The following is a 14,418-nucleotide window of genomic DNA, read 5'->3' as shown; positions in this document are numbered from 1 at the left end:
CATAGACATGAACGAAACTGTTCGTTCAATGACCGACAGGGGCACCATGGACGTCCATATCGAGCCCTATGAGCACACGAATAATATTCGAGTGAGCCTTTGTTATCATGTGATGTCCCCTTTGCTTCGCGATACTTCACAAAACCTGGGATACATCGATATCCTCCTAAGTCATCACCATGCTCACTATACCGAAATCCTCGTTACCGATTTTGTTCTGCTTTCTCGTTATTGTGTTCTGGCATCCCTATGATGAAGTCACCTGTGCCTGGCCAGACGATGATTGATGTTGTCACACTAAGAGGGCCCTAAGAATATCTCTCCATCGTCGGAGGAGCAAATCCCACTCTCGAGCTATCCAGTCCCTTGTCAAACTTTTCGATGTGCCTGTAAGTTGTCGTTATGATCATCGTGTTACATGTGACGTTCGAGAAACTCCAAAGCCCATCATACGGTAAGAAGTGACTATGATACTCTCATGGTCTAAGGAGAAAATTCACATGTTAACACTATGTTATTACAATTGACGACAGACGATATTAACTCAATGTTGGAAATATGCCCTAGAGGCAATAATAAATTAGTTATTATTATATTATATTTCATTGTTCATGACAATCGTTTATTATCCATGCTAGAATTGTATTGATAGGAAACTCAGATACATGTGTGGATACATAGACAACACCATGTCCCTAGTAAGCCTCTAGTTGACTAGCTCGTTGATCAATAGATGGTTACGGTTTCCTGACCATGGACATTGGATGTCGTTGATAACGGGATCACATCATTAGGAGAATGATGTGATGGACAAGACCCAATCCTAAGCCTAGCACAAAGATCGTGTAGTTCGTATGCTAAAGCTTTTCTAATGTCAAGTATCATTTCCTTAGACCATGAGATTGTGCAACTCCCAGATACCGTAGGAGTGCTTTGGGTGTACCAAACATCACAACGTAACTGGGTGGCTATAAAGGTTCACTACAGGTATCTTCGAAAGTGTCTGTTGGGTTGGCACGAATCGAGACTGGGATTTGTCACTCCGTGTAAACGGAGAGGTATCTCTGGGCCCACTCGGTAGGACATCATCATAATATGCACAATGTGACCAAGGAGTTGATCACGGGATGATGTGTTACGAAACGAGTAAAGAGACTTGCCGGTAACGAGATTGAACAAGGTATCGGGATACCGACGATCGAATCTCGGGCAAGTACAATACCGCTGGACAAAGGGAATTGAATACGAGATTGATTGAATCCTTGACATCGTGGTTCATTCGATGAGATCATCGTGGAACATGTGGGAGCAAACATGGGTATCCAGATCCCGCTGTTGGTTATTGGCCGGAGAGTTGTCTCGGTCATGTCTGCATGGTTCCCGAACCCGTAGGGTCTACACACTTAAGGTTCGATGACGCTAGGGTTATTAGGAAGACTTGTTTGTGATTACCGAATGTTGTTTGGAGTCCCGGATGAGATCCCAGACGTCACGAGGAGTTCTGGAATGGTCCGGAGGTAAAGATTTATATATGGAAAGTTGTTGTTCGGGTTCCGGGAAAAGTTCAGTTTTTTCCGGTATTGTACCGGGAAGCTTCCAGAAGGTTCCGGAGGATTCCGGAGGGGTCCGGAGGTCCGGAAAATGTTCCACCACGTCCAATACAGCAGCATGGGCTGTAGGGGGGCGCCCTAACCTTAATGGGCCAAGGGCACCAGCCCCCCAAGGCCCATGCGCATGGGAGAGGGGAAACCCTAAGGGGGAGGGCCTCCACTTGACTTGGGAGGCACTCCTCCCCCCTTGGCCGCCGCCCCCAACCCTAGATGGGATCTACGGGGGCCGCCCCCCCTCTCTCCCCACCTATAAATAGTGGAGGGGTGGGAGGGCGGCCACACCCTTGAACCTGGCGCAGCCCTCCCTCCTCTGTAACACCCCGGATGTAACTTTCCCAATTTGTACTCTATCTCTTGTCGTTTCCGGCATTAAGTTATTTTATTTCCTCGGGTTTGGGTTTTTGTCTCCGTGTGTTGTGTTCGTTGTCATGCATCTCATATCATGTCATCATGTGCATTGCATTTGCATACGTGTTTGTCTCATGCATTCGAGCATTTTTCCCGTTGTCCGTTTTGCATTCCGGCGCTTCGTTCTCCTCCGGTGGTCATTTCTAGCTTTCTTTCGTGTGTGGGGATTAAACATTTCCGGATTGGACCGAGACTTGCCAAGCGGCCTTGGTTTACTACCGGTAGACCGCCTGTCAAGTTTCGTACCATTTGGACTTCGTTTGATACTCCTACGGTTAACCGAGGGACCGAAAAGGCCTCGTGTGTGTTGCAGCCCAACACCCCTCCAATTTGGCCCCAAACCCATCTAACTCTGCTCCATCATCTAGAGTGTTCGATCACGATCGCGTGGCCGAAAACCGCACCTCATTTGGACTCTCCTAGCTCCCTCTATGCCTATTTAAACACCCCCCCTGAAAATCCGGATCTCTCCCTCTCCGAAACCCTAATTTTCCACCGCGCGCCGCCGGACATTGTCCGTCCGGGGCGGACACCCCGCCGCCAGCCAACCGCCTCCTGCCACGTCATCACCCGCCGCCGCCACTCCCACCGCGGCCCGGGAGCCCGCATCCGGCCCCTGCGGCCCGGTGAGCGCCGCCGCCGCCCGGGTCTCGTCTCCCGTGCCGCGCCGCCACCTCCCTCGCCTCCGGCGCTCCGGCCACCGAGCCGCCATCGCCGCCCCGCCGCAGTTCCTCGCCGGCCCCGCCGCCTCCGGCCGCCGCACCGGCCTCGACCGCGCCACCCGCCGTGCGCCGCCGCCCGGCCTGGATCCGGCGAAGATCCGGCTGGCCCCTTGCTCCCCCGGCCACTCTGGTGAGCTCCAGCCCCACCGGTGAACAGTGCGTGCTGCCGCCTCGATCTGCGTGCCGGGTCAAACCCTAGATCCGGTGGTAAAATTTCGTCTAAGTCCCTGATATTCTCAGTCCATATGCACATGTTCGTAGCCCCGTAACTTTGCATCCGTAGCTCCTATTCACGCATATAGCATATCAAAATGTTCATCTTAGAGAGTACATCATTCCATTCCATTGCATCATTTTCATTTGAGCTCATCTTGATGCCCGAAATGCTTTTAGAAGAGGGCTACTTGAGATAATTGTCAGATCTGCTACTCCGTTTAGGTTTTTGTCATTTTTGCCATGATTAATGTGTGCATGATATGCCCTGATGCTCTAAATGTGTTTTGTTAAGGGTTTTATCATCTTTCCAGAGGTGCAACCCATGTATTTTTGTGATGTGTGTGTTGACTTGTGCAAGCTTGCAAAGTGGTGCACTTGCTAATTCTGTTTTCAGGGACTTAGCAATTCCACTAAGTCCTTGATCTGTTTATCTCATATGGCCATATGTTCTTATTGTTTCCTAGTGATCCGTGCCTCTTTTGAGCATGATCAGTAAGGATGTTTTGTTAATGTTGTAGTGATATATCCATCCATGTCTTTGTTTGCAATGGAGCACCCTAGCTTGAGTCAATCGAGCTCTACTTTTGCTACTTTGTGAATCTGGGCAGATTGTCAACTTGTTTGCAATTTTGCCGATGATGTTGTAGTTGATCCGTGCATGCTATGCTATTGTTCTTGCCATGTCTAGCTTGCATTTTGTGCCTTCTTGATGGGTGTATGATTGTCTTGCCATGGCTTGCACCGTAGTGAGTGCATCGAGCTCGTAAGCATGACTACTTGAGTTATATTTCAGCATGTGACAGTTTTCACTAAGTCTGAAAACTGATTATGTTTTTGCTATGTTCACATGCTTGCAATTGTATCTTCCGATCCCTTTTGGCTCAAGGTCACTAAGGGACTTTTGTTAAGCTCTTTGAGTAGCTCCATGTCATGCTTTACTTTGCCATGTTCAAATCTTGTAGCATGTAGTTTTGTTGCTCCGAAGAGTGCTATCTGATCTGAAATTCCAGACAAGTGTTAATTTCACTAAGTCTGAAATCTGTTTCTCATATGCATTTTTGCCATGCTTGTTTGAACCTGTTAATGGATGAATTGGCCGTAGATCAGTGCTAGACTTTTGTTAAGCATCTTGAATGCGTCCCTGTCATGTATTTTGTTATCATGTTTGGGTGCTGTAGCATGTTCAGCTCATTGCATTTAGACGACTACTTGCTGTAAATCGCAGACCGGTGTCATTTGAATCGCTTGCAATTTCCAAACCGTAACTCCGATTCCGGCGTTTCGTTATATCGTTTTCAAGCAATTTCATCTCATCTTTCCAGTGGTGCACTTGGTTTTCCAAGTTGAGGCCAGGTTCATGCATTTCCTGTCATATCTTGCATTTTGCATCCCGCATCGCATCCCGCATAGCATATCATCTTTGCATTGTGTTGTTTGAGTTTGCACGTGGTTGATTGTGTCCTTGTTGCTTGTTTGTCTTGTTTGGGTAGAGCCGGGAGACGAGTTCGCTAACGAGGAGCCCATTGAGTTTGCTTTCGAGGATCCAGTCAACTCTGACAACTGTGTAGGCAAGATGATCATACCCTTGAAATCACTACTATCTTTGATATGCTAGTTTTGCTCGCTCTTTTGCTATGCCAATGCTACGATGCCTACCACTTGCTTTCAAGCCTCCCAAATTGCCATGCCAAACCTCTAACCCAGCATGTCCTAGCAAACCATTGATTGGCTATGTTACCGCTTTGCTCAGCCCCTCTTATAGCGTTGCTAGTTGCAGGTGAAGATCGGAGGATGTTCCTTGTTGGAACATTTATTTACTTGTTGGGATATCATTATATTATCTTGTTATCTTAATGCATCTATACACTTGGTAAAGGGTGGAAGGCCCAGCCTCTCACCTAGTGTTTTGTTCCACTCTTGCCGCCCTAGTTTCCGTCATATCGGTGTTATGTTCCCGGATTTTGCATTCCTTACGCGGTTGGGTTATAATGGGAACCCCTTGATATTTCGCCTTGATTAAAGCTTTTCCAGCAATGCCCAACATTGGTTTTACCATTCGCCACCTAGCCTTTTCTTTTCCTTGGGTTCTGCAGAATCAATGGTCATCTTTATTTTAACCCCCCCGGGCCAGTGCTCTTCTGAGTGTTGGTCCACCTGTCAGCTACCGGTGGCCACCAGGGGCAACTCTGGGCTGGCCTACCCGTACCTAGGACAATCTGAGTGTGCCCTGAGAAAGAGATATGTGCAGCTCCTATCGGGATTTGTCGGCACATTCGGGCGGTGTTGCTGGTCTTGTTTTAACCTGTCGAAGTGTCTTGAGTAACCGAGATACCGAGCCTAATCGAAACGTCTTGGGAGGAGGTCTATTCCTTCGTTGACCGTGAGAGCTTGTCATGGGCTAAGTTGGGACTCCCCTGCAGGGTTTTGAACTTTCGAAAGCCGTGCCCGCGGTTATGGGCAGATGGGAATTTGTTAATGTCCGGTTGTAGATAACTTGAACCTTAATTAATTAAAATGAATCAACCGAGTGTGTTACCGTGATGGCCTCTTCTCGGCAGAGTCTAGGAAGTGGACACGGTGTTGGAGTAATGTCTGCGCAGGTGGTTCTCTAGTTTCTCGCTCGCGCTTTGCCTCCTCTTCTCGCTCTCTTTTGCAAATAAGTTAGCCACCATACTTGCTAGTCGCTTGCTGCAGCTCCACATATATTTTTACCTTGCCTTACCTATAAGCTTAAATAGTCTTGATCGCGAGGGTGCGAGATTGCTGAGTCCATATGGCTCACAGATTACTATTACACCAGATGCAGGGCCTGATGATTCCGCTCCAGGAGACGCGTATGAGGTCAAGTGGGAGTTCAACGAGGACTCTCAATGTTACTACGTTTCCTTTCCCAATGATCAGTAGTGGTGCCCAGTTGGGGGTGATTGGGACCGTGTCGCATGTTGGGTTCTCTTTTATTTTGGCGTCGTAGTCGGGCCATGAGTGTTTGGATGATGTAATGTTATTTATGTACTTGATTGACGTGGCGAGTGTAAGCCAACTATGTTCTCTCCACTTTATTATTTACATTATATGGGATGTTGTGAAGATTGCCTAACTTGCGACATATGCCTTCAATGCGATTATGTCTCTAAGTCGTGCCTTGACACGTGGGAGCTATAGTCGCATCGAGGGTGTTACATCCTCCTACACATCCTCCTCCTATAAATAGTGGAGGGGTGGGAGGGCGGCCACACCGTTGAACCTGGCGCAGCCCTCCCTCCTCCTACACCTCCTCCTCCTCCATAGTGCTTGGCGAAGCCCTGCTGGAGAACCACGAGCTCCATCACCACCATGCCATCGTGTTGCTGTTGGACTCCCTTCCTCAACCTCTCCCTCCTCCTTGCTGGATCAAGGCGTGGGAGACGTCTCCGTTCCGTACGTGTGTTGAACGCGGAGGTGCCGTCCGTTTGGCGCTAGGATCATCGGTGATTTGGATCACGACGAGTACGACTCCATCAACCCCGTTCGCTTGAACGCTTCCGCTTAGCGATCTACAAGGGTATGTAGATGCACTCTCCTTCCCCTCGTTGCTAGATTACTCCATAGATTGATCTTGGTGATACATAGAAAATTTTAAATTTCTGCTACGATCCCCAACAGTGGTATCAGATGACTAGAGGGATGTCTATCTGAGTGGGAGTTCATTAAATAATTTGATTAGATGAACTCAATTATCATGAACATAGTCTAAATTGTCTTTGCAAATATGTTGTAGATAAATAGCTACGTTGTAGCTCCCTGTTTCAATATGTTCCTAGAGAAAGATTAAGTTGAAAGATATTGTAAGCAATGATGCAGACTAGGTTCATAGTCCGAGGAGTGTCCTCACTGCTACACAGAAGGCTTACGTCTTTGATGCACCGCTCGATGTGCAAACCCCTACAACGTCGTCTGTGGATGTTGTGAACACCTGACAGACACATCCTGATGACTACTTGATAGTTTAGTGCACCATACTTTACAGCTTAAAATCGGGATTCCAATGACGTTTTGAACGACATAGAACATATGAGATGTTCCAAGAGCTGAAATTGGGATTTCAGGCTCATGCCCATGTTGAGAGGTGTGAGACCTCTGACAAGTTCTTTTGCCAACAAGATGGAGGAGAATAGCTCAGCTAGTGAGCATGTGCTCAGAATGTCTGGGTGCTACAATCACTTAGATCAAGTGGGAGTTAAACTTCCAGATAAGATAGTGATTGATAGAGTTCTCTAGCCACTATCACTAAGCTACTAGATCTTCGTGATGAACTATGACATGCAAGGGATGGAGTTGATCCCGGAGCTGTTCGCGGTGCTTAAGACCGCAAAAGGTAGAAATCAAGAAGGAGCATCAAGTGTTGATGGTTTAACAAGACCACTGGTTTCAAGAAGGGCAAGGGCTAGAAGGGAAACTTCATGGATGGCAAACCAGTTGCCGCTCCAGTGAAGGAACCCAAGGTTGAACCCAAACCCGAGACTAAGTGCTTCTATTGTAAGGGGAACGGTCACTGGTGGCGGAATTACCCCAAATGCATGGTAGATAAGAAGGCTGGCAACTTCAAAGTATATACATGTTATTAATGTGTACCTCACTAGTACTCCTGGTAGCACCTGGGTATTGGATGCCGGTTCAGTTACTATTATTGGTGACTTGAAGCAAAAGCTACAGACTAAACGGAGACTGGCTAAGGGCGAGGTGACGATGTGTGTTGGAAGTGTTTCCAAAGTTGATGAGATCACCATCGCACGCTCCATCTGCCTTCGGGATTAGTATTGAACCTAGATAAATGTTATCAGGTGTCTACGTTGAGCATGAATATGATTAGATCATGTTCATTGCAATACGGTCATTCATTTAAGTTAGGGAATAATGGTTATTCTGTTTACATGAACGATACCTTTCATGGTCATGCACCCTATGTGAATGGTTCATTGAATCTCGGTCGTGGTAATACACATGTTCACGCCAAAAGATGTAGAGTTAATAATGATAGTACCACTTTCTCGTGGCACTGCCGCTTAGGTCATATTGGCCTAAGATGCATCAAGAAACTCCATGTCGATGGATGTTTGGAGTCACTTGATTTTGAATCACTTGACACATGCGAGCCATGCCTCATGGGCAGGATGACTAAGACCCCGTTTTCAGGTAAAATGAAACGGGCAAGTGACTTGTTGGAAATCATGCATGCTGATGCGTGTAATCCAATGAGAATTGAAGCGTGCGGTGCATATCGCTATTTTCTCATCTTCACTGACGATTTGGGTAGATATAGGTATATTTACTTAATGAAGCACAAGTCTGAAACGTTTGAAAGGTTCAAGCGATTTTAGAGTGAAGTTAAGAACCATCATAACAAGAAGATCAAATTCCTACGATCTGATCGATGAGAATTTCTGAGTTATGAGTTTGGCAATCACTTAAGACATTGTGAAATTGTTTCACAGTTGAAGCCACCTGGAACACCACTGGGTTATGGTGTGTCCGGACGTCGTAGTCAAACCTTATGAGATATGGTGCGATCTATGATGTCTCTTACCAATCTAACATTTCATTTTGAGGTTATGCATTAGAGACAACTGCATTCACTTTAGATAGGACACCATATAAGTCCGTTGAGACGACGCCGTATGAACATTATGAAGGAAATATGCCCTAGAGGCAATAATAATGTTATTATTTTATTTCCTTATATCATGATAAATGTTTATTATTCATGCTAGAATTGTATTATCCGGAAACATAATACTTGTGTGAATACATAGACAAACCAAACGTCACTAGTATGCCTCTACTTGACTAGCTCGTTAATCAAAGATGGTTATGTTTCCTAACCATAGACATGTGTTGTCATTTGATTAATGGGATCACATCATTAGGAGAATGATGTGATTGACATGACCCATTCCATTAGCTTAGCACCCGATCGTTTAGTATGTTGCTATTGCTTTCTTCATGACTTATACATGTTCCTATGACTATGAGATTATGCAACTCCCATTTACCGGAGGAACACTTTGTGTGCTACCAAACGTCACAATGTAACTGGGTGATTATAAAGGAGCTCTACAGGTGTCTCCAAAGGTGAATGTTGGGTTGGCGTATTTCGAGATTAGGATTTGTCACTCCGATTGTCGGAGAGGTATCTCTGGGCCCTCTCGGTAATGCACATCACATAAGCCTTGCAAGCATTACAACTAATGAGTTAGTTGCAAGATGATGTATTATGAAACGAGTAAAGAGACTTGCCGGTAACGAGATTGAACTAGGTATTGAGATACCGACGATCGAATCTCGGGCAAGTAACATACCGATGACAAAGGGAACAACGTATGTTGTTATGCGGTCTGACCGATAAAGATCTTCATAGAATATGTAGGAGCCAATATGAGCATCCAGGTTCCGCTATTGGTTATTGACCGGAGACGTGTCTCGGTCATGTCTACATGGTTCTCGAACCCGTAGGGTCCGCACGCTTAAGGTTTCGATGACAGTTATATTATGAGTTTATGAGTTTTGATGTACCGAAGTTAGTTCGGAGTCCTGGATGTGATCACAGACATGACGAGGAGTCTCGAAATGGTCGAGACATAAAGATTGATATATTGGACGGCTATATTCGGACACCGGAAGTGTTCTGGGTGATTTCGGAGAAAACCGGAGAGCCGGAGGGTTACCAGAACCCCCCCGGGAGAAGTAATGGGCCATATGGGCCTTAGTGGAGAGAGAGAGGGGCAGCCAGGGTGGGCCGCGCACCTCCTCCCCCCTGGTCTGAATTGGACTAGGAGAGGGGGGGCGGCGCCCCCCTTTCCTTCTCCCTCCCCACTTCTTTCCCCCTCCTAGTAGGAGTCCTACTCCTACTAGGAGGAGGACTCCTCCTTGGCGCGCCATAGGGGCCGGCCGGCCTCCTTCCCTTGATCCTTTATATACGGGGGCAGGGGGCACCCCATAGACACACAAGTTGATCCACGTGATCATATTCTTAGCCGTGTGCGGTGCCCCCTTCCACCATAATCCTCGATAATATTGTAGCGGTGCTTAGGCCAAGCCCTGCGATGGTAGTACAATAAGATCGTCACCATGCCATCGTGCTGACGGAACTCTTCCCGACACTTTGCTGGATCGGAGTCCGGGGATCGTCATCGAGCTGAACGTGTGCTAGAACTTGGAGGTGCCGTAGTTTCGGTGCTTGATCGGTCGAGCCGTGAAGACGTACGACTACATCAACCGCGTTGTGCTAACGCTTCCGCTGTCGGTCTACAAGGGTACATAGATCACACCCTCCCCTCTCGTTGCTATGCATCACCATGATCTTGCGTGTGCGTAGGAAATTTTTTGAAATTACTACGTTCCCGAACACATTGGTTTGGCAAGAAACCAAAGTTGTCGTTTCTTAATGTTTGGGGCTGCGATGCTTAAGGCTTCAGCCGAAGAAGCTCGAACCCAAAGCGGACAAACACATCTTCATAGGATACCCAAGGGTGGCATTTGGGTATACCTTCTATCTCAGATCCGAGGGAAAATTGTTTGTCGCTAAGAATGGGTCCTTTCTCGAGAAGGAGTTTCTCTCGAAAGAATTGAGTGGGAGGAAGATAGAACTTGATGACGTTGTCGAACCTTTACTTCAACCAGAGAGTGATGCAACACAGAAAGATGTTTTCTGTGGTGCCTACGTCTGTTGAATAGGAAGTTAATGATAGTGATCATGAAGCTTCGGATCAAGTTGCTATCGAACCTGGTAGGTCAACAAGGATATGTACTACTCCTAAGTGGTACGGTAATCCAGTCTTAGATATCATGTTGTTAGACAACAATGAACCTACGAGCTATGGAGAAGTGATGGTGGGCCCGTATTCCGACAAATGGTTAGAAGCCATGAAATCCGAGATAGGATCCATATATCAGAACAAAGTATGGACTTTGGTGGACTTGCCCGATGATCGGCAAGCCATTGAGATAAATGGATCTTTAAGAAGAAGACGGACGTGGGCGGTTACCGTCTATGAAGCTCAACTTGTGGGAAAAATTCTTTTCACTAGTTCAAGGAGTTGACTACGATGAGAATTTCTCACCCGTAGCGATGCTTAAGTCCGTCGGAATCATGTTAGCACTAGCTGTATTTTTCGATTATGAAATCTTACAGATGGATGTCAAAACAAGTTTTCTTACCAAGTTTTCATAACAAAGAGTTGTATGTGATACAATCAAAGTTTTGTCGATCCTAAGGATGCTAAAAGGTATGCTGGCTCCAGCGATCCTTCTATGGACTAGAGCAAGCATCTCAGAGTCAGAATATATGCTTTGATGGAGTGATCAAAGCTTTTAGGTTTATACAATGTTTGTTAGAAACTTGTATTTACAAGAAAGTGAGTGGGAGCACTACAACATTTCTGATAAGTATATGTGGATGACATATTGTAGATCCGAAATAATGTAGAATTTCTGGAAAGCATAAACGGTTGTTTGAAGAGTGTTTTTCAAAGGAAGACCTGGATAAAGCTGCTTACATATTGGGCATCAAGATCTATAGAGATAGATCAAGACGCCTGATGATACTTTCAAAGAACGCACACCTTGACATGTTTTTGAAGGAGTTCAAAATAGATCAGTCAAAGAAGGGGTTCTTACCTGAGTTGTAAGGTGTGAAGTTGAGTAAGACTCAAAGATTGACCACGGCAGAAGAAAGAGGAAGGACGAAGGTCGTCCCCTATGCTTTTGTCATAGGCTCTATACGGTATGCCATGCTGAAGTACCACACCTAATGTGTGCCTTGCCATATGTCTGGCAAGAGGGTACAAAGGTGATCTAGGAGTAGATCACCAGATAGCGGTCAAAAATTATCCTTAGAGGAATAAGGAAATGTTTCTCGGTTATGGAGGTTATAAAGAGATCGACGTAAAGAGTTATGTCGATGCAAGCTTAACACCTATCCGGATAGCTCTGAGTAGAGATACCGGATACGTATAATGGAGCAACAATTTGGAATAGCTCCAAGTGGAACGTGGTAGCAGCATCTATGATATGACATAAAGTTTTGCGAAATACATAGGGATCTGAATATGGCAAGACCCGTTGACTACAACCTCTCTCACAAGCATAACATGATCAAACCCAGAACTCTTTGAGTGTTTATCACATAGTGATGTGAACTAGATCAATGAGTCTAGTAGACTCTTGGATGATGGCGATGTGACCTGTTAGTGTTAATCACATGGCGATGTGAACTAGATTATTGACTCTAGTGCAAGTGGGAGACTGTTGGAAATATGACCTAGAGGCAATAATAAATTATTTATTATTATATTATATTTCATTGTTCATGACAATCGTTTATTATACATGCTAGAATTGTATTGATAGGAAACTCAGATACATGTGTGGATACATAGACAACACCATGTCCCTAGTAAGCCTCTAGTTGACTAGCTCGTTGATCAATAGATGGTTACGGTTTCCTGACCATGGACATTGGATGTCGTTGATAACGGGATCACATCATTAGGAGAATGATGTGATGGACAAGACCCAATCCTAAGCCTAGCACAAAGATCGTGTAGTTCGTATGCTAAAGCTTTTCTAATGTCAAGTATAATTTCCTTAGACCATGAGATTGTGCAACTCTCGGATATCGTAGGAGTGCTTTGGGTGTACCAAACGTCACAACGTAACTGGGTGGCTATAAAGGTTCACTACAGGTATCTCCGAAAGTGTCTGTTGGGTTGGCACGAATCGAGACTGGGATTTGTCACTCCGTGTAAACGGAGAGGTATCTCTGGGCCCACTCGGTAGGACATCATCATAATGTGCACAATGTGACCAAGGAGTTGATCACGGGATGATGTGTTACGGAATGAGTAAAGAGACTTACCGGTAACGAGATTGAACAAGGTATCGGGATACCGACGATCGAATCTCGGGCAAGTACAATACCGCTGGACAAAGGGAATTGAATACGGGATTGATTGAATCCTCGACATCGTGGTTCATCTGATGAGATCATCGTGGAACATGTGGGAGCCAACATGGGTATCCAGATCCCGCTGTTGGTTATTGACCGGAGAGTTGTCTCGGTCATGTCTGCATGGTTCCCGAACCCGTAGGGTCTACACACTTAAGGTTCGATGACGCTAGGGTTATTAGGAAGACTTGTATGTGATTACCGAATGTTGTTCGGAGTCCCGGATGAGATCCCGGACGTCACGAGGAGTTCCGGAATGGTCCGGAGGTAAAGATTTATATATGGAAAGTTGTTGTTCGGGTTCTGGGAAAAGTTCGGTTTTTTCCGGTATTGTACCGGGAAGCTTCTGGAAGGTTCCGGAGGGGTCCGGAGGTCCGGAAAATGTTCCACCACGTCCAATACAGCAGCATGTGCTGTAGGGGGGCGCCCTAACCTTAATGGGCCAAGGGCACCAGCCCCCCCAAGGCCCATGCACATGGGAGAGGGGAAACCCTAAGGGGGAGGGCCTCCACTTGACTTGGGAGGCACTCCTCCCCCCCTTGGCCGCCGCCCCCAACCCTAGATGGGATCTAAGGGGGCTGCCCCCCCCTCTCTCCCCACCTATAAATAGTGGAGGGGTGGGAGGGCGGCCACACCCTTGAACCCGGCGCAGCCCTCCCTCCTCCTACACCTCCTCCTCCTCCATAGTGCTTGGCGAAGCCCTGCTGGAGAACCACGAGCTCCATCACCACCACGCCATCGTGCTGCTGTTGGACTCTCTTCCTCAACCTCTCCCTCCTCCTTGCTGGATCAAGGCGTGGGAGATGTATCTGTTCCGTACGTGTGTTGAACACGGAGGTGCCGTCCGTTCAGCGCTACATCGGTGATTTGGATCACGACGAGTACGACTCCATCAACCCCGTTCGCTTGAACGCTTCCGCTTAGCGATCTACAAGGGTATGTAGATGCACTCATCTTCCCCTCGTTGCTAGACTACTCCATAGATTGATCTTGGTGATGCGTAGAAAATTTTAAATTTCTGCTACGATCCCCAACACTCAATTCATAACATACAAGATTGGGTCGATTCAATATGATCGTTCTTCCAACGTCATAATCTCAATGTTGTTTTAGGACTATTGTTACACTTAATGATATCCTAAGATTCAGAAAACGTGATCACCAACAACACTTGAGCTAGTCCTATAGGCAAGACTAGGTACCTTTTATTTAACTTTTTATCATGCATATGATTTTTCCACTGAGTCGCATATTCCAGGATCATAGCAGTTATAGCATGAAATATAATCTCTATAATTATGAATATGAGAATATAATAATACAAAATATTATTGCCTCTAGGGCATATTTTCAACAGACGTGTACTAGGAATAACCAACATGTTGATAGAGTCGACTTCTTTCTTTGAAAAACTTCAAATGTGCTATATCTGAATTAGAATGACCCAAGAAACTTCCCTCACAACAATAACTACAAACTG

The sequence above is a fragment of the Triticum aestivum genome, chromosome 3A, assembly GCF_018294505.1.
Source record: "Triticum aestivum cultivar Chinese Spring chromosome 3A, IWGSC CS RefSeq v2.1, whole genome shotgun sequence".
NCBI classification, from domain to species: Eukaryota; Viridiplantae; Streptophyta; class Magnoliopsida; order Poales; family Poaceae; genus Triticum; species Triticum aestivum.
This window is presented reverse-complemented; position numbering follows the sequence as displayed.